Source organism: Amblyomma maculatum, chromosome 11 (genome assembly GCF_055883805.1).
Source record: "Amblyomma maculatum isolate TAMU_Amacu chromosome 11, ASM5588380v1, whole genome shotgun sequence".
Lineage (NCBI taxonomy): Eukaryota > Metazoa > Arthropoda > Arachnida > Ixodida > Ixodidae > Amblyomma > Amblyomma maculatum.
The window spans coordinates 70,866,777-70,886,796 of record NC_139354.1 but is presented as its reverse complement, the minus strand read 5'-3'; the positions used below and the strand labels follow the sequence as shown (position 1 = coordinate 70,886,796).

Genomic DNA, 20,020 nt, shown 5'->3' with positions numbered 1-20,020 from the left:
TGATGGAGTTCCGAGTCACATGGGATTCGCTTCCGTTCGCAATGAAATATGCCTCAATCAGCTTCCTTTCAAGAACCTCGCGTTCGATAATAAAGGCTCGCATTTGGGGCCACGCTGGCTGCAGTTATCCAAATCCATGAATATGAGTTTCTGATATCAAGGCAATAACATTAGCGGAGATAGAGGAATTGGTTACCCACAATCTCTGAACCGATCTCGCGACCACCCGGAGAATCGGGAGTAGCGTAAGCACGGACACTTGCCCGGACATCACATTTGTAACGAAGAGCAGGGAGTCACAGCGGGAAAACATGATAGAAAGCCTAGCCAGCGATCAATTTATCTTCCGGACGTGAATAGCACCGGACAAGACAATCCGACGAAAATGGAATCACTAATTAAAACAACCATCCACAGATTCATCCAATTGTTTCAGAACGGAACACCTACCTAATAACGAAGGCACGAGCAAAACGTCTCGGCTATCACAATCCCCCGTGATAACAAGGAATGTATCAGGAGCCAAAACGAGAGACTAGCAACTGTGGAAGAAGTTTACGCGGCCATAAGGAACACTCCCAAAACACGGAGCAAGATGTGGACAGAATTGAGAACGCTTTGATCTGCAACCTGAGTGAAGACCTCATACAAGAGCGAATAAGCTGTCTGAGCAAACATCGAAGGTAGAGACTGTCCTGAGTGAAGACCTCATACAAGAGCGAATAAGCTGTCTGAGCAAACATCGGAGGTAGAGACGGTTCCTGAAGACTTGAAACAAGCAAAAGTAATAATTATACCTAAGCACGTCAAAGAGAACCAAATGAAGATCACAGAGCAAGCTTTACGAGTGGATGGCGCTGCTAAGAGTACAAAATTACACAATCGACAGTGACCGTGTACCCCATAACATTTCTGACTTCAGAGAAAAACACTCGACGCAGGACATATCCGTCCAAAACAAGAAGTGCTCCGCAACGTAACCCGAATGTGTGAAAATGTCTTAATGCTCCTAACATCAAGGGGGCGTTCGACAACGCTAGCTACGAAGCGATACTTTCAGGCCGAAATGACCTGAATTGCGGACGGAGACTCCACTGAAGCGTCAAAACCTTTCTGGTTGACAGAACTACCACCATCCGCAAGGGATACTTTCAATCAGACAAAACTATCACTCCAAAAAAGGGACATGCAAGGGTCATTCAGCTAAGCCATTATCTTCAGAAAAGCTATGATAGGCGTAGCTTGAAAACTGTTGAAGTTCGAAGGCATCAGGCATGCCATGTGTGTCGATCTCACACTTTGGACGAATGCAGGAATGCCGCTTTTTGATGCCGAAAGTTTCCCGAATCCTGCGACCTCATTCTGCATTCGTGACGGTCTACTATACAGGAAGAACTACTCGTCAGTAAGGGCATGGTTTATTATGCGAAGCATATTGCTAGAGGTAAACCACAGCCCTTCGTGACGGTTACACGCAGTGAAAAAAATGTGGAATGCTACGTTATGTGATGTTAGGAAGATAGTGAGAGACCGGAAAGCGTGGCGTGACATGGTCAATAGGGTCACGAAGAGTCGGACACGACTGAACGACTGAACTGAACTGAACTGACGTCACACCACGTGATACGCTGATGTCACGACAGAGGAGAGACGGGGGTCCAGCTCGCGCCGTCGGCTGCGGTTGCACGCCGTGTGGACCATGTGGTATGATGACGTCACACCACGTGATACGTTGACGTCACGACAGAAGAGAGACGGGGGACCGGCTCGCGCCGCCGGCTGCGGTTGCACGCCCTGCGGACCACGTGGTATGGTGACGTCACACCACGTGATACGCTGACGTCACGACAAAAGAGAGACGGGGGACCGGCTCGCGCCGTCAGCTGCGGTTGCACGCCGTGCGGACCACGTGGTATGGTGACGTCACACCACGTGATATGCGGACGTCACGACAGAGGAGAGACGGGGACCGGCTCGCGCCGTCGGCTGCGGTTGCAGGGTATACATGAGGTGACCTCACAGCCATGCTTGGAACCAAGGAAATAAAAGTTTAGCCAAGTGTAACCATGGAAAGCCGAACTTAGCAATCAATATGCTTCGCACCTGACCAGGCTTAACCAAGCTAAGCCTCAGCCATTTTTTTGGTAGTTCCTACACGTCTTCGGTTTGAGGTTCTATCGGTAGTGCAAAACGATCCCACGGCTGGACACTTGGGTTTTGCCAGGACATTGCACATGACTAAGGAACGTTTTTATTTGCCGAAGATGAGTCAAACTACTCAACATTATATGGCCAGCTGCCTCCAGTGTCAGCGTTTCAAACACCCAACCTGCTATCCTACTGGTCATGATCAACCTATAACGCCACCACGAACTTCATTCGAACAGGCGGAAATTGTCCTTCCAGGACCGTTTCCCCGTTCCACAAACGTGAACCGCTGGATCATCGTGTGCGGTACTGTGAAATTTCTGCCATGCCGTCAGCCACTGCTTCTGATGTCTTGGCCTTTCTCCTACGATCCATCATTCTTCGACATGGGCCTCCTCGTGCGCTAAAAAGTGACTGGGGCGACACTTTACGACAGAAGTGTAGAAAAACTTCTTCGCCTCTGCTCATGCCATTTTCGCCATTCAACTTCTTACCACCCACAAACAAATGGCCTTACCGAAAGCGCCAATCGTAAGCTTAACAATATGCTCGCAATGTATGTCGACACCTGCCACAAAAACTGGGATGAAGTCCTTCCGTTTATAACATACGCATTTAACTCTGCTAAGCACGAAACAACATGCTGCAGTCCTTTTTTTTCTTTACGCTAGACTTGCACGATATACTCTGGACACATTTTTACATCTCTCGCTTCCAGCTGAAACTTCATTAGCGCATACTCTCTCTTTGGCTGAAGAAGCTCGCCGACTCACTCGACTTCGCACTTTAGCCTCCCAAGAACGCTACAAGCAACGCTACGACAAGCGTCACCAAGATGTTAATTATACCCCTGGTGACTTGGTGTGGCTTTAGACGCCGTTGTGCAAGCGCGGCCTGTCCCAGAAACTGTTGCACCAGTATACTGGTCATTTCGTTGGGCATGAACGCATCAGTGCAGTCAACTTTGTAATCTCCTGCCTGACCACCCATGTTTGTCGTTCTCGAAAGACTCCAATAGTTCACGTGGCCCGCATGAAGCACTGCTCTCAGGTGACGAACCTTGACTCGCCCGGCGAGCTTCGTCTGCGAAGGGGGTATTGTCACGCACGTCCCGCTGTCCTGTATTGGAGGAAGATGACGCGTTGCAGGAGAAGCTGAAGAGGAAAAGGAAGCTGGTTTGTTTCGCACTGGGTGTGCTAACGACCAGCGCATCTAACACCCACAGTGTAAAAAAACCGCATCACATTATTTTATCCCTATTTTCATTGATTTCTATTCTTATCGCCTCAAATGTATCCAAATTCTTTAGCAACACTGATTTCTAAATTATAAATTATCTGTCATACAGTTTAAATTGACATCACGAATTTTATTCTTAACCTTGCAATCAACTCTGGCCAATCTCCCACTGTGGTGTGGCCAATCAACCCCTGTGGGTATATGTCAAAGGCACCGAAGGCCAAGAAATTTGGCCACCAGAACCTATTTAATGCGAACTGATGTTGCACAGCACACGGATGCCTCACCTTTTCGCCTCCATGGAAACGCACCCGCTGGCGGTCGGAATGCGAATAATGAAAATTATTCCCAGCTGAAATTGGGGGATGGTAGATAGGCACACTTATTCTGTAAATAACATTATAGGAAAAGAAAGGCGCGCATCTGGTTACAGATTTTGTTTACAGGGTTTACGTATACAGACGAGCCACCAAATGATTTAGCATTAACATGAAACAGTGGCATAAGAATAGCGTCTCGCGCCTATATGCTTAGGTTCCACAGGATTGTCCACGGGATTAGAGACTCAACCTTCTATGAGCAACAGTTTATATTCATTTTCAAATTCTTTCAAATGCGCTTTCATCTAATGTCATTGTTTCATCTCTCTTATGGCGTTGACTGTATATTATAGGTCGTGTTGACGTTTAACAGCGCAGATGGAGTAATAGTTATTGTACAAGCAGCCATCAGTCGCTGTGCGGCCGAAACGAGGCTTAGAACTTGCAAATAATATATATTTCATCTTTTCATTCATTTCAGCTGTCGAATTTGAAGTAAGTGTTCCAGTTCCTCCTGAATGTGCAATGTGCAATCAACAACGCATCGATAATAAAAACACAAGTATACTGAACAGGTAATGTATTTTTTCAAATGTTTTGGTCCCAATGCACGATGTGAGGAATCCGTGACCCGCAGTTGGGGTAGTAAACTCTCCTATTACCTCTCGGGCAGTTCGCCATATAGACTCGGTTGCAGCCTTGCGGAATCGGGCCATTCACAGTGCTGCTTGTCTGGAGCAAACGGCAGCCTGAGTACAGGAAGACAATAAATATTCGTTATTTTCAGTACAGAGTAAGGTGCATATTACAATAAAACACCACCCATGCTTCCCTTCCTTCCAAAGAAGTGTCGGCGGCTTTCGTGAGCAGGTGAGAAGTTAAACCACTCAGAGAGTAGGCAAAATATTTCATAGTGCAAGTCATGAGGTATGATTTTTGCACAAGACTTTTAATGTCGTGTCTTTACATAGGCGGGCCCAAAAACAAAATGGTAATTCGCCCTTGACCTTTGTTAGAGCTACAGCAATACAATGCACATACCATGAAATCAGCATCAATCTCTATAATTGCTCATTCACTACGGCTTATGCCATCAGACATACTCCTTGGTTCGCGCAGCTCCGCTTTTGCCAACTCACCATGATGGGTGAAGAAACTATGATGAAAAATTATTCTCATCAGTTGCAGGAAATTTGAAAGGAGTCGAAATACATAGACTTGGAGACAGCTTGATCTTCATAATGATAGATCACTTTATTCTTGATAACACTAGGAACCCTTCTACTTGATAGGAATTACTGCGTATTCTATATTTAGTGCACGGATTGGCACACACTGCGTTTTAATGATGCCGGCATAAAAACCTAAACAGCCTGTATACGCGATGTGGCTTATATTCTGTGCTGATTACGCCTACAAATATTTTAAGAATTTCCGCTTATGCGAGAGTTCATATATCTTGTTCATAGAGAGCAAAAAAAATTCTAGCCTTTCCGAATACAAGTTTTTCGGAACATATTTCAAGTGACTATAAAACATTGCTTAAATTACTACAACGCTAGTATCAGAAACGCGTATTATTTTTAAAAAGACCATTCCTAAAAATCATTCTAGTTCAAAAGTTTCATTTAACGAAACTTACCCCTACCGCCACCTCCATAGGTGACGAGAACAAAACATCCATTTCGGAAGTCGGCAAACATTACCTTGAATGAGATATAATGGCCCCCTAAAAGATTTAGAGGCAAAGCAGACATTGTAGACTATGAGTGTTTAGTCATTACTCAATATATAAATCTTTCATCGCATGCTACAGGGTAATATTCGTATATATGTATTGCTACTTATTTACAAATTATGCGGCGAATTCATGAAACCTAGGTAGAGTCAGAGGAATTCATACGGGATCATACTAGAAATGAATGCATACCAACTCGCCCAGACTTCATCTTTTCTAAGAGTCAGATCAAGACTAGTCCCGAAGCAGCCCTCGCGCATCCACCTCGTCCTCCTCTTTCAGATCTGCAACGCTGCGTGGCGAAGCGTAAATAGCGTAACAGTTATACCTGGGGCCGCCGAAGGTCGTCCTCAAGAGACTGAAATAAATCTGTGATTGCAACGATTCAATCGTACCACGTAAGTCAGCTCCGTCTTCCGCGAGCACCGATTCGTCGATTTCCTTTTATCTATAACGTAGGTTACTTGGCTCATCCACCGTAAAACAATAAAGGTCCATCGTTATGGCGCAAAAAATTTCGATACAGCCCGCGGCGTCTTAATGGCGTCTACAGCCAAACCAAATATAAAGGCTCGTAAGTGACTGCAGCATGAGCTGCATCATACCAAACCTTTGTGCAGTCTTGCGAGGCAAGGGTCGTAAAGAGCAATGCATCACTCTTGTCAGTAAGACTGATGTGACACGGGTGGGTCATCATGCACGGCGAATAAAGAATGATGTCCACGAAAGTTGGTGGCAAGCGCGCGTAAAAAAGTAAAAAGGAGAATATCCAGTCACTTCATGCTTACTGATTTTTCCGTTTCTTTTCGTCAGTTTCTTTCTCTTTTCTTTTCTTCAATGCGGAATTATTTATTACAGTAATCCCTATTCATTTTCTTTCAATTGGTTTAAGCCCGTTATTCTTAGTGGCACGGGCAGAGGCACTTTTTTCTTTACTTTTGGCCTGCCTCACCATAGTATATGTAATAGCGGTAAGGCACAAATGCCAAGACGGCGTTCCATTTCTTGTGTTCTGATGCTTCGTACATCGACATCATGATTACGAGAGTCCGGTTTAGAAGGTCGGTAAGGCCATTTGTCTGCGATTGGTAGGGAGCAGAATGACAGTATTCGATGTCACAGAGCTGCAAAATTTATTCCAAGAGTAGACTGCGATCACTGATGCTCACTCAGAGCTCGCCGTGGCGAAGGACCAATTGATATAATAAAACCTTCGAGATGTCGGTTGCTTTGGAACAAAATGGGGGCCAGAAATCTCCACATACCGGGTCAAATAGACAATAGCTACGATAATCTGGCGATGGCCGTCAGACGATTTGTGGAAAGGACCCATCATATTCTCGAAAGGCGATCTAGGGGGACTTGCCAGGTTGAAGATGGCCAGCCGGTGGCGTTGTGCAACGCTTCATGCGTTGGCAAGGGACACAACTTGTATAGTACTTGATTGTCGTGTACAACCTTGGTCAATAAAATTGCTGTTGGAGCCTCGTGAAAGTGCGGCCGAAACCAAATGACATGAAGGGATGTCATGCATTGCATTACGAAGAAAATCCGGGACAAGTAGCAGAACGGCATCATTAGTTGAGTTATTTTTGAAGAGTACGCCACCTCGAATAACGAAAGATATAGATGGAGACTTGCGCGCCTTATCAAACAACAGAGTAAGTACGTGGTCTTGACATTGTTCTGGCTCGAACTTTATGCGGTCTGGTACTGTTTTGGTGACAAGCACCAGGCAGCCGTCTAGTTCATTTTCACCGACTGGCGTACATGGAAGAGACAATTGCTACAATCAGCGTGGGCGTTGCGGTGACCACTCTTATAGGACACTGAAAGTGTCATATTCCTGTTGACCTAATGTCGAGCGAACTAGTCGACAGAAGGGGTCGAGCAGGCCAACAAAACAATACAGGGAGTGAAGTTCAGTAATTACGTTGAAAGCCGGCCGTGCAAATAGAGAACGAACTTAGTAACAGCAAAGATAACGGCGAGACATTTCATTTCCGTCACTATTTTATATTCTGCTTTCCTTAAAGTCCGGTTTGCGTATGCGAAGATATTGTTATGAGGCACGTCGAGATGTTAGGATGCAATGGTACGTCTTAGCCGCAACAGTTCCCCGTCAGGGACACACTCACAGGAGAACCAGACGTAGCTGCAGCGTCGTTTTTCTCCACTAGCCCAGCACTTCGTCATCGTCTCTTTCACTGCGTACCGTAACAATATGTTGGGCGCTGCTCTTGAGCTGGATAAGAACAGCACCGACGCCGCTCGCATCGGTGGGAACTCCGGTGTTAGTAGCCGGACCGATATGACGTAAAACAGAAGATGAGAGCGGAAACTTTAGCTGTCGGAACGATGACACTCATTTCGTGATCCAAACAAACTGAGCGTCTTTTTTCAGGAGGGAAGAAGCTTATTAGCAATTTAGGGAGTTCTTGAATGAAACAGAGGATATTTGAATATAGCCCGAGAAAGTGTATCACATGTTTTACGTTTTCAGCTTTTGCTGAGTCACGCACACCAGCAATTTTCCGTGTGTCGGGCCGAATACTTTTCTGATCCACCTAAAATCCAAGCACGAAGGACTGCTGCTCAACGAAACGACACTTTTCGGAGTTCAAAATTAGTCCGGCGTTTCGAGTATAGTCTAGCACAAGACTAAGCTGGCAATTATGCTCCCCAAATGTCCTTCCATAGTTTATTACGTCATCTAGATAGCACATAAATATCTTCCATTTTAAACCATCCAGAATTGGGTCTGTTAAGCGGGGATCCAGGCACTGGTAGCGAGTAGGACCGGAGCGGGCGTGGAATTATGTCAATATTCGGAAGGTCGTTTGAAAAAGTTAAATAGGAGTTGGAGCGTTGCTTCGTTTGGGCGGCTGACCGAGTTTAAAGAGTACTTTAGGGTTTATTCTTCAGCCTTTTGAATGATGTCATCAATAAGAGAGGACGCATAGCTTTGGCGTTCCACAACCATCTGTAAGCCTTTATAATTTTCCACAAATAACTCTAAGAGTGAGCAGACACGATTCAATGGGATCGCGTTGGAGTACGGAATTGAAATTTTGCAGAAACGCAGTGGGCACCTGTTGAAATGAAGCTGCTGTTGCATGTAACGTTTTTCTTTACGCCCTGATAAATAAATCACACTCTTCTATTCTAATTAGGACTTCGAGTAAGTTCATGTGGTTTGTATTGCGCGTGTGCGCGAAGCTACGGTTTGGAGTACATAATTGGTTTGGTTTGTGGGGTTTAACGTCCCAAAGCGACTCAGACTATGAGAGACGCCGTAGTGGAGGACTCCGGAAATTTCGACCACCTGAGGTTCTTTAACGTGCACTGACATCGCACAGTGCACGGGCGCCTTACTTTTCGCCTCCATCGAAAAGTGGCCGCCGGAGCCGGGATTCGATCCCGCATCCTTGGGAACAGTAGTCGAGCGCCGTAACCACTGCGCCACCCCGGCGGGGTTGGAGTACGTAATTGAAGGAGGTAATAAACTGAATGACATGATCCTAGATTCGGTCCATATCATGACTATGTCCTCTAGGAAGCGTTTGTAGAAAGTCAGTTTTTTATAATATGAATTATGAAATCGATATTCAATGTTTTACATGAATATTTTGCTATAATTGGGCGCCGTTCTCATGCAATAGCATCTTGAAGAGGAGGAAGCAGCGTCTTGCTAGAAGAGATATGTGAGACACCGAACAATGTAGAGGTTTATGTATGATTGTTTTATTGCCTTCAAATTCGAACTGAATATGATTGAAATACTCAATTATTAAGGCCTAGGGTTCCTCAGGATAATGTTAAATTTGTAACTGTGATAAAAGAGTAAGTTAGTCGCTAGAAACACGAACACTAGCAAAGATTCCTCTTTGCTGTGTCTCGTCTTTTGCCTGGTTAAGTATGAACTAGCAAAGATGTTTGGCTTTTAAAGCAACGTGGAGTACTTCTCATCTGTTAAATTTAGAAATCTTGCATCCGTGAATGTCATAATGAGGAGAGGTTAGACAATGCTTAGTGTGGACTTCGTGCTTCTATTGGAGCCCTAGATTAAATTTATTTACTTCCTGCAGAGGCAGCTGATGAGGTGTTGATCCCGAAATGAGAAGTGGCTATGAGGGAATCGCTAGAAAAAGGCGAATAAGAGGCTGTGGTAGGCCTGTCGAAGCGGCGTCGGAATCCTGATATACTGGATTTTTCAGCTTCTATATACAGCTGGAGATAACAATCGATATAGGTCTGGTAATAAATTGTTTTTTTATAGTATTTGAATATCACTTTCATCCGTTCATCTTAGAATGACATTTATGCATTGCGCCCAAGGACTGTCCAGTATAATGTAGGCCGACAACCTTTTTTTCGCGTACTAGGATTTCAGTCAGATTGCTTGAGCAGTAGGTACAAAGCTGCCTTGCCGGTAGAGCTTGGTTATATAACTGCAAAGGTTCTCCTATGCATCTCTGTTCCTTTATGGAAGCGAAATGATTAATCCAGCTCATATGTGTGTATGAAATGGGCAATTATGCGATTAAGAATATAACTACTTTAAAAGGCGGCAAGGTTTAGCCCTCATGATAATAAAAGTTGGCGAATAAGGATGCCTTGCGAGCCTTGACTGCATAAGATAGCCAAGGCTAGTCCTCGTACCTGGTCTCAATGTCTGCAAGCTTCCATATTTCGTGAAGGTTGGCTTATGTATAGTGTGCGTAGCGAGGATATAAACGGCAGCCACCTCAGAAATGTGAAAGGCCCAGCATGTACATAAGCCAGGTTCGAAGCTCTTGGAATGATTTTATGTACGTATAACCATGCCCTGTGATTTAGATACTGCAGGCATAATGCGAAGTCGGTGAACTCAACATGCAGTACTGCATATGAGCAGCTCAGTTCTACAGTTTGCACTTCTCATTTCTTCTCCTAGTCCTTCGTATTTAGTGGAGAGCCTGTTAACTGTGGACATCGAGATTTAAAGCGAAGTTCCTTTTCTTACAAGGTTAAAGGGTGATTCAGGAAGGCTGCTGCTGAACTATGCTACCTTCATGTAGGTTACAGAATTTTTCATCAATAAATAAATATATCATGTTTCTTATCACCTCTCAGAAAGATTGTTCACAAAATACCAAGTACGAGAATATCCAAGTCGCCGCTGCATTGGAGGCTTCACCATTGTCTGGAGGGTAGAGGTGGCATTAAAATATACTGGGTAAAATGCCGCCGTATCTGCTGTTTAGAACGATGGCAACCGTAACTGTATTAAATCTGTGATATATTTTCTGGTCTCATTTATCACCTAAAAGTCCAACTATCTTGAATGCTTGACATAAACCTAATGCTCCTGCAGTTGTCTACACCTCACCTCATGTTACCTTCTTTCCTAGCCCTCTTAAAGAGACAAGCTGGTGTTCATTTACAACCTTTACGATTCTGAAATAGTTGCAGCAAAGCACACATTGTACATATTTTTTCACTTATGCCGAAGTAAATACTTACGTTCCGACGTGCGAAAATTGATCACATTATTGTGTAGACGCACGCCATTATTTGCAGTAGTCTTGGTGGTATAAAGTGGAGTAACAAATGCCTTTCTGCAGCAAAAACAGTCACATAACGCATATGTAAAATTCTTTAAAGCACGTATTTAAAGAGAACCACAATATTAAAATATTGTCTTCACAACTCACAAAGATGCCGTCATAGATCCAGTGGCGGAGTATACAATGTATTTGAATGAATTTTCACGAATATGCTGCAATTTCATCATCGCCTGGCACATAGGTACTGGCATCGAGCTCATTCATCTTGTTTGTGTTTTCACGTAGATAAGCTCTTCCACTGCTGTGAACTGAAAATTAGCATTTCAAGTTTGCATATCATATTGCGATGCGGTGGTCACATGTGATATAAGTACAGCCGTTTATTTTCAGGACCTCCTTCGTAATACGTGAGAACAGCTCTCAACGTGTGGAAGCTTATCCGAGTCTACGATAAAATGATCCCACTGCATCGCAGGTGACGTTTGCAAACTTATTATGGGCGAATTCAAGAGGAACAATATGAACAGCCCTTAGCCATTCTCGTGCATGCGCGTTTTCTTAAAACGTGGCGACAACTTCAACACCGTAAGATGCCACAATAGGAAGATCTGGGTGAGCGAACAATGTACCACATTGACCGTGCTCGCTCTTCTTAACATGAATGGATTTCCTTCAACGTTTCCATCCTCATAAAAGAACACTTGAAACATTGTTAGAGCAGAGTGCATGTACCTTAAGAGCAGAAGTAAAAGCCCTGCCATTTTATACAAAGAAAGTAACCAAAATTTCCGTCGAATTCATCACCTTTCAACACTGCTTTCAACATTGTAATCGCGCAGCGAAAAATACAAGGGGTACAGTCTCACTAACTTCTTAAATGCGAAGCAGCATATAAAATGTACTTTCAATTAGCGCCATCCATTTAAAAGGTTTCGTTACATTATCGGTATTACCATAAAAATTAGCTCAAAAGTGAGCATCAACCATCACCTGCCCCACCTTCAATTCAGCCGTCATGAAATTACGTGCACGCGAACTGCCACCTACCAGAATACAAAGCTACTTCTCAACGCCAAACTGGCAAAATATATAGCATTTCTCTTGAGACTGCTTAACAACTCAAACTGAGGAAGCCTTTCACTATTCGCTCATTTGCTGTTTGCTACAGCATGACGATGCTGTTTTGTGGACTCTTGTGTCATGATTGTTAGATAGCCAATCTCGTCTGCTTATTCGGAGTTTCGTCGATGTTACTCATAAAAATTATCTCAAAAGATGAATGTCTATTGTGTCCCACCCTCCTTCATATCAGCTGTCATGAAGCATATCATCCTTGAACTGCACACCTCTCAATACATACGCGCCTCTCAGATCCGCTTTAATAACAATCCCTGCGTTTCGCTTGAGACTTCTTGATAGCTTAAAATGCGGAAGCCTTTCACTCTCAGCTCATTTACTGCTCATTGCCGCTCCAGAATGCTGAAGTGCGACATTGTGTCAACGTTCCTATATTACTCAATGCTTCTGTTTATTGAGAGTTTCATAGTGTTTATTTTTTATTCATTGTTGCCTGCTAAGACTTCAAAACGCTTTCGTTTACTGCGATAATTTATCACTATTTCATGTTTGCTGAATCTTCCTAGTCTATTTTGCTTTGTTCTTACAGGCCCTGTTTTCCTTCCCATCGCAGCCTTGCGGCATCTTTACGCCCAAGGAAAATTACAAACCTGTTCTAAGGCAGTAGGCCTAGCGTAGTAGTTTCCGCGCTCGACTGAGGAGCAGATGGAGTGTAGTTCGATCTTCGCGGTGATGCGATTTCTTTCTCAAGTGTCAACTAGTACGGACTTCCTGTCTTCACTATGCAGGAACAAGGCTTTCTTTTCTACATCTGTGCTGGAAGAGCTCATACAAACATTATGAGCCAAAACGGGACAAACAACACATATATATCTGCTTGTCATGCGCAGATCACTTGAATTATATAGTGTGACTGTATTTTTTAGTTATTTCAGCTGGTATAGGCTTTCCCGTTGGTAGAGTGACAAAGACTGCCCAATTGTTTGCTGATTGAAAGGCATCATTCTACCAACAGAGTATATGTCTAAATGAGTTAACGTTTTGCGCTTAGAGCCTACATATGAGTGTTAAGATACACTTTCTACTTCCATTTGCAGTTCTTGTCTTTAACCCGAAAAATTTCTAGCTCTCCAAACAAGACCTGTCGCCCTTTTCGTATGCGGGAATTCACTAGAAAAGATGTCGTCAGCAGAAGCACAGCAAAACAGAAACGCAAGACAGCACTGACCTCTATGGTGCATCCACAGTTTGTCACTTGGTCCATCCAGACTAATAAGTGACAAAGGTAACCGAGCCTTCAGAGAAGCCTATACTAATGACCCCGTGCAACAATCTGCACTGGCTGACCTTCATGTGGTGCCAATGTTTCCGCTTTATATAATGAAATAATGAAGCAATCCTTTATTTTAACTACATTACTAGTTTTATTTATGATTGTTCGTTGCATTGAGCGTAAATGAGCACATCGAATAGTAGGGTAGCTTGCTACAACGATTCCAACGAAATCATGCGCTTTTAATTTTTCCGCGCTTTTGCACCGAGATTGCGATGAATATGGCTTGTTGATGACGCGTGCGGCGTGGCAGTTTACGCGCATTGCATGAATACGTAACAGGGATGAAGTATCGCCAAGTAACAAGGTCTCTAACGATAACATGCTAATGAAGCATTGATCATGCCCACATACGCGTGCGACGCGCATATGATCAAATATCAAATATCATATTAGCGTCGAATTTCAGCTGCAACTATCCACAATAAAACTATATTTAATACATGTTTTTGGGTGCAAAGTTGTCAACGCCTCCTTGAAATTAAAAAAAAATTACTTTTCTGCCATCTACCAGGATTCGGCAGCGATAAATCATCAGCTACGATGGAGTATTGTCAGCAGTTTGCTTTAAGTTTTTTCAAAAGCTCCTGCTATTTTACTCCAATGTGTGCAAATTTAAAGCCAAAGAACTATTATCTCGGAGCACTTTGACTAGCAAAACCATCTGGGTAAATGTCTCTAGAGTTCTTTATTAAATCCTTGGAAAGCCATAAGTGTGGATTAGACGCTTTAGGCGTAATCTATTTTAGGCTCATAGCAAAAATCTAACGCCTTACGATTTGCCCGCGTGATGCCTTAATATTTGTTCGTGTGGTTTTCTGCCAGACGACGGAATATAACTTCCCCGTTCGGATAGTTGTACCTAGTCTATATAAGAAGCCACAGAGGGCCACGTGTAATTATAAGATTAGTCTCACATGTGGACGACATGATTACTGAGGTGTCAGTACTGCCGGCAACGAAACCAAAAAAGAGAATGAAAAAATTGATAATTTGTCACAAACATGCATTTAGAGGTAGAAGAGAAGGAGAAGGAAAACCTTTCTTAATTAGGCTCTTAAGTGAGCCTAAGTACAATCTCGTAAGTTTTTTTCTTTTACTCACGTCACTGGTATGTTGCTTCTCAGCGTGAAGTGCATTATCTTCGTAGAACAAACCGGATGTCATGCCGGTGACGGCCAGCGTATATAGTGCAATCACAATCCCCATAATATTTGTATATTAGGTTGACCTCCAGCACAGAGCACTAAAATAACCAGTGTTGTGTGTAGCCGTTTTTCCACGAAATCCCTTCGTATATAATTCTGCTGTATTCTAAAAGTTACAGAGCGAAATTTGGCCGTCTGATTTGTAATACAGCTCAACATTAGAAGGTGATCTACTTGTTATATATTGTATGACTCACCATTTCGTAAATTATTTAAAGTTCATGAAACCCCAGCAATCGTGGGACCTGTAGAAAATCGTGAGAATTTTGCTAAAAATATGTCAGTTGTACACAACATGTGCATACATTATATGCAAATAATGACGATTTCCACGGCTTTTTTCGCCGGGCAACATGACATTAAAAAAAGCTATTTGAAATTCGCAAAAGAGCACGTATTACCTTGCTAAAGGAGCAGCAGTGCATTTTTTATTCATCAGCTGTCCTTCCAGCTGGGAAAGATGTCGAATAATATAGGTCAAGATTTAGGCTTCTAATTGTTATTTTGAAACGTGTTTTGCAGGCAATAATAAAGAACTTGGTTATGGGTACGGTTATTTTCTTTTCCTAGCTCCGGTGTTTCATGCCCCGCGAGCTAAGGGAACATCTCTCCACTTCTTGGCAACCTAAACAAGGTCACATACTCCTTCGCGCGAGGATTTGCAAAGCGTACTAGAGGGAGACATGATCAAAAAGTATAGAGAAACAGGCTGTAAAGCTTCGGAAGCTGAAACAACAACACCAATCCTGGCCCACCCGGCCTTTCTCTCCGCGTAGTAGCAAACTATGGAGTTCAGGCAGTCCCCTGGAGGCAGTTACACACAAGGCCATACCCGCTGTTGTATTACAGGGTTTACCAGGTAACATATAGCCCCAACAAATGCAATATCTGCTAAAAAAATACAGCTACACTCAAACACATACTCTAGAAGTGAAAGCCATAACTGTCCGGTGGTAATCCCGTAGCTTTTCGTCGAGGTGATCCGCCACTCTGGGCACTTCCATAATCGTTTTTGGCCTCTGATTTTTCGCCCAGGTGTATGAATAAAAATGACGGGCGAGACTTTGCGCACACAAGTCTGCAGACGAGCAACTGTCACTCAGCACCAAAGGAATACATAATGATATAGAGCAGACCAGAAGTCAGGTTGTTGTGCAAGACTTTAAATATATATCACAAGATTGTGTTTTGGTATGCGTTTTGAGTTGCAGTGTTATGTAGGATTGCTTACGGTAATTTCATTTTTTGACAGGTTTTGTTTATTCATTGTTTAGTGCAAAATCACTATCTTCCGCTTTTTGTAGGAATGATCTTCACAATTTTTTATTGGAGAGTACCACATAAATCCTCGTGTTTATGGTATGAAGTGTATTATAAAAAATACGCTCGGGCAGATAAGTTCGTCAAATGATAGAAGTTGTCTTTTTTGCCTCCTACTTATCTATTTTTAGTTCGGAATGTTGGCAGTTCTAGAAGGCGAATGCGCAGTACGCGGACGAAAATGCTCGGACATTAACACACTTATGATGCGCCATCTTTACTGTGGTGCAAAATATCGGGGAACACGTAAGCTCTACTTTTAAAGGTATGACGCGTAGCGTAGGCTACAAGCCCACATTAAATCACCGCTTTGCCAAGCCGAATGAGCATGCCTTAGGGGCCTATTGGGGTAACGTGAATACCAGGGTCCTGGCATGCTGATTGTGACTTAACCGTCCCATGTGAAACAAATATACCCAAGTTGGCCTGTTCTGGCAATGGCATACGAGCATACGGGAAGAGTAGAGCTGGCTGGCGTAGTGCAGCTTTCGCAACAATACCTAGACTGCTAAACTGCTGAATATGAGATTGGGGTGATGGAGGGCAGACAAATTGTAATTGAGGGTGAGGAGGACCAGCAATTATTTAAACTAAGGATGAGGTCGAGAGAGGGTGAGAAAATGTGTTCAGTTTTGATAGAGATGAGGCAGGGCCACATATTGAAATGTGACGGTGAGGGAGGAAAGGCGAAATTTGGATGTTTCCCACATCTGGTCGCATCATCATATCCAGCATATCAATGTACAACTTCGATATGTGTGAGAAACCAGCTTTCCGTGCAGTTTACTGCTACCCCCCTGGCATCACTGACCATGAAGATTGGCAATGGCAGCTGATCGACATAACCTGGAGGCAGGAGGCAGAGGAAATGGAGAGCTGATTCCTCTTCCTACCTTAGGTTGTCACCAAACCAGGTAATCATGATGTTGGCAAAAAAGCTTAGAGAATCTGAATCACTGGTTACTTTTAACTCGTGGAATTGTGCTAATAACTAGAAGTCTAAGCTGTAAGTTTCATCAAAAGGAGCAGCGCCTTTTCTTTGGCTTTGGCCTTTTACTTAATTTATTGCTTCCGAAAAGCGAAATAGAATTCGCTTCAAGAGCAAGCACCGCAAAAACTAGTTATTTTCAAGTAATCATGCATTACCAAAATTATAAACAATACAATGTCATTTTGAAGCTTTAACTTTCCACATCAGAATCGCAATGCTCTGCTCTGCTTTCTCGTTGTCTGGAAATATTATGGCAGATGACGTGCACTAAAGATCAGTGACTGCAACTGCACACCTTACATTCTCAGATGGTCACCTTTCAGTTGCAGCAGCTTGTTGAGAGGATGGCTCACCAGACTCAAAGGAGGAGCCAGATGTTCCTCTTACTCCAGGTTCTTGAACAGCGACTTGAGTGGTGGCATCTGCCTCATCTTCAGATCTATTGCCCGTCAAAAGTAATCAATGCCATTTACTAAACGGATTTTTTTTTAATTTTAACTGAATCCAAATATGAATCTTTTGAACAGGTTTTCTAGACAACCTCTGAAGCTACAGCCTGTGAAGAATGAAGTGTTGCACACTGTTTTAAAACTTATTCCTGAGAAAGGGTGAAATAATTGCTTGAACAGCCTGCAAAATATTTAGTAACAGGTAGCAAACACAACAGTAGGTTGTGTCTGTTATACACCTAAACGTGGAGATAGTGCTTGATACTGCCATCACCGAATGAGTACCCCGAGAGTGCACTCTAATGCTTACTGAGAAGAAATTTAACTTACGCTGGTTTTCCCGGCACACGCTCCGGTATGGCCTGCATTTGTTTGAAGTGTTTCAATTCCCAGGAGCAAAGTTTGCAACTCAGGTTCCACTCCTCATACTGGGCATAATTTGGTTTTTAATTTTAGAAACAATCTTTCAAACTCTAAATTTTTCTTCACACAGGATCTCGCCCACCACCAACAATTTTGAATCCGCATTTTTTGACGTAGCGAACACCCTACAACATATGGTGTGGGGATGAAAGAAATCACATGTATACCATACCTGCCAAGGAATTTAACTGAAGAGCAGTTGGAGACTCAGCTGTCAAGCCCCAGCATGGATGATCAACGTAGTCTGGTTTACCAGACTCGGGAGATGGCTAGGGTACGCTGCTTCCTGGACTAAGGAGACTGCTCACCTAGAGCGAATATTTCACGCCTGCTCTGAATAAATATTTGTCTTTTAATCTAATAGACAACCCTTACAAGAAAAAATACTAGTGGCCAACACAGCAAGCAAGAATTTCTGTTTCTTATTTTCTTCTCAATTGTTCCTTTAGTAACTTCAGCATTTCCGCTGTAAATTATGCCTGCACTGACGCTCCGGTGCAGCACGATCGCTAAAATAATAATATTTAAATGCACGATATCTGCAGCCAACTATTGTTAAAGGTGAAAAATTTGTGATTAGCCTTTCGCCACATGAAATGAATCTCTAAATATGCATTGCGCTTATAGTATGCCAAAGAGATTGCTACGAATAGGGCAGTAAAGGGGAGAGGACTAATTTCTAAAGAGGAGAAAGACCAGTATTGCTTAACATGCGGTGAGAAGGGCACTCTAGACAACGTAATTTAGGAATATGCTGGCAGCCCCAACGCCGTGCGAAATATAGATAGAGAAGCCTGGGAGACCTTGCAGAAAAGCGAGAACCAGGCTCAAGAGCAACAAGCCATCCGCATGTCTGCTGATGCCGTAAAGCAATATTGTATCTTCGCCACACCTTAGTTTACGAGGCTCCTGAGTAGAGCTCCCTTTGGCCTGCGTGCCGGAGGGTTCAAATAGGAGTCTCATTTCGGTGGAAATAAAACGCTTTGATGATCATGATCCAGTGACTATAAGACTGTCGATGGAATCGTTCTCCTCCACTGGGAATCACAACAGCAGACAGCAGCAAGCTGAAAAATCATTTTTGCCTTGTGTCACAGGTCTTCCTCGGAGCTTTGCTGATGCCGTATGAATTGCACCAAATAAAATATGCGAACTATCTGCAAGGATTCGAGGCTGTGCCACCTGAACTGGATCAGCGGTGGCTATTAGTGGCTATACTGTTGACAACATCGGGAACGACAGTAAAGTGTCTCATCCAGCGACTATAAGACTGCCTACGGAATCGTTCTCCTCCTGTCTGAATTACAGCAGCAGTAAGCTGAAAAATCATTTTTACCATGTGTCACAGGTCTTCCTCGGAGCTTTGCTGGAGCTAAATGAATTGCACCAAATAAACGCGCGGACTATCTTCCAGGATTCGGGGCTGTGCCACCTGAACAGAATCAGCGGTGGCTATCAGTGACTACACTGTTCAACATCGGGAACGACATGTAAAATGTCTCACCCAGAGACTATAAGACTGCCTATGGGATCGTTCTCCTCCAGTCTGAATTGCAGCAGCAGGCAGCAGTGAGCTGAAAAATCATTTTTACCATGTGTCACAGGTCTTCCTCGGAGCTTTGCTGGCGCTGTATAAATTACACCAACTAAAACGTGCGGACTATCTTCCAGGATTCGGGGCTGTGCCACCTGAACTGGATGAGCGGTGGCTATCAGTGACTATACTGTTCAACATCGGGAACGACATGTAAGTATCTCAACCAGAGACTATAAGACTGCCTATGGAATCGTTCTCCTACAGTCTGAACTACAGCCGCAGGCAGCAGTAAGCTGCAAAATCATTTTTGCCTTGTGTCACAGGTCTTCCTCGGAGCTTTGCTGGAGCTGCATAAATTACACCAAATAAAACGTGCGGACTATCTTCCTGGATTCAGGGTCATATCAGCCGCACTGCTCTACAGCAGTGTCACACCTGAACTGGATCAGCCGTGGCTATCAGCGACCATACAGATGACAACATCCCGAGTCAAAAAAAACTACAGAAAATTTTCTAACGTTACGACAGAATTTATGTGCGGTTTTTGACGGTAAACCTGTTGTGACAACAGAACATTCTGTAGCAACATCATAAATCTCTGTAGTTACAACAGAAAAGTGCCACAGAACTACAAACAACAGAAATATACTACAGAAAAACCACAGAACTACAGAAAAGCACTACAGAA

At 43.5% G+C, this 20,020-nt stretch overlaps 2 long non-coding RNA genes across 3 annotated transcripts in view; both read left to right on the top strand.

The window, feature by feature from the left end:
* Nucleotides 1-18,187, top strand: part of LOC146174129 (uncharacterized) — a 59,859-nt gene extending 41,672 nt beyond the window's left edge. The window contains exons 2-4 of one of the 2 annotated variants that reach the window (XR_014701846.1): nucleotides 4,189-4,282; nucleotides 5,728-5,843; nucleotides 17,866-18,187. This is a non-coding gene — a long non-coding RNA (uncharacterized LOC146174129). Of the gene's footprint in view, nucleotides 1-4,188; nucleotides 4,283-5,727; nucleotides 5,844-11,384; nucleotides 11,903-17,865 lie in introns of those variants that run through there. The other variant, XR_014701847.1, reaches the window with a different exon arrangement.
* A 1,142-nt stretch (nucleotides 18,188-19,329) lies between these two features.
* On the top strand, nucleotides 19,330-19,712 carry LOC146174128 (uncharacterized). Its single transcript, XR_014702052.1, has 3 exons — nucleotides 19,330-19,364; nucleotides 19,467-19,542; nucleotides 19,656-19,712. It is a non-coding gene; the product is annotated as an uncharacterized LOC146174128 (long non-coding RNA).
* The last annotated feature ends 308 nt before the right edge of the window (nucleotides 19,713-20,020 follow it).